Source organism: Triticum dicoccoides, chromosome 5B (assembly GCF_002162155.2).
Source record: "Triticum dicoccoides isolate Atlit2015 ecotype Zavitan chromosome 5B, WEW_v2.0, whole genome shotgun sequence".
NCBI classification, from domain to species: Eukaryota; Viridiplantae; Streptophyta; class Magnoliopsida; order Poales; family Poaceae; genus Triticum; species Triticum dicoccoides.
This window is the reverse complement of record NC_041389.1, coordinates 51,551,963-51,553,375: the sequence shown is the minus strand read 5'-3', so window position 1 is coordinate 51,553,375 and position 1,413 is coordinate 51,551,963.

Sequence of the window (1,413 nt, the reverse complement as noted above, 5' to 3'; positions counted from 1 at the left end):
CTGGCCAGCCGCTGGCCGCGCCGTGTGTGCGTACGGGCCTGCTGTGACCGCTGCTGCTGGGTCCTGACGCCCGGCTCGCCGCAGCTGCACCGGCGATCGCCTCGCCCGGCCCTGCCCGCTGCGGGTCGCTGCTCCCTCGAGCGTGCGCGCCTGGCCAGCCCCAGCCGCGTCCGGCATGGGTGCCTGCAGGCGAGCCGCCGCCGCTCGGGCACTAGGGGAAACCCTAGCATCGCTGCGGGCAGGAGGCAACGCCGCGCATGGGCCGGCCCGCTGGCTCCTGGGTCGGATGGGCCGCGGCCGTGGGGATCCCTCAATAAAAAAAGAGGGGCGCCGGCTGTAGCGTGGCAACTTGCAGTTTAGCCCCCGTAGTTTCCAGATTTCACGCGAGTTTTTATTCCTGTAGTAATATTTCACGTAGAAGCCCCTGGAACTGTCTGTTTTTGCTAAAAACACGTATTTTGGTTTTAAAAAGCCTCGGGAATTCAATTTTTAGGCTATTTTTCACGTACTAGATGCGCCTAACATGCTATATTTTGTAAACATGTTTTATTGTATGATTTTACTACTGTAGAATAATTGTTTTGCACTCTTAATCATTAAGTAAGTCATATAAGAACATGTTTTAGATAATGGAACGTCATTTTATTGAATAAGTTTATCAACATTGCTTTGTGCATAAGATTACATGTTGTAATCTCATGATTTTTGCATAAATCGCAGATGGCCGGAATTGTCAACAAGGAGTTTCCTGAGTTGGCCCACACAGGGTTGAACTACCTGTCATGGTCCTCGGATTGCGAGATCTTTCTCCAGAGAAAAACCCTCCTGAGGGCGATCGGTAAGGGGGCCTAGCTGTCCGCCACTGATCCCAAGTTCAAAACTAAGAATGCGCAGGCTCTGCACTTTCTCCGTCATCACCTGTCACCTACTCTGAAAGATGAGTATATGGCTGAGCGCAGTGCTTCTAGCCTTTGGACCGCTCTTAAGCAGCGGTTTGAGAGGCTGAAGTACACTGTGAAGCCATGTGCAGAGGCAGAGTGGATTTGTCTGAGGTTTGCAGACTTAAAGACGGTTGGGGAGTACAATTCGGCTCCACACCAGATTTGTACGACTCTTTGGTTGTGTGGTACTGAGATTACCGACTCCCAGAAGATTGAGAAAACCCTATCCAGTTTCCACCCTGACGCGGTCCAGTCCTCACGGAACTACTACCAAGGGAGCTACACGAGGTATTCAGAGTTGATTGACGTCCTCCAGGTGGTGGAGGCACAAGACGAGGTTCTTAAAAAGAACTTTGTCACACAACCACTTGGGGGGAGTCTCGCTAGGAGGTGAACACTCTCAAATTCCGCAAGCCTCAACAGAAGAAGAGGGGCCGCAAGGGCAAGAAGAAGGGCCCTCACCCCCCCCCCC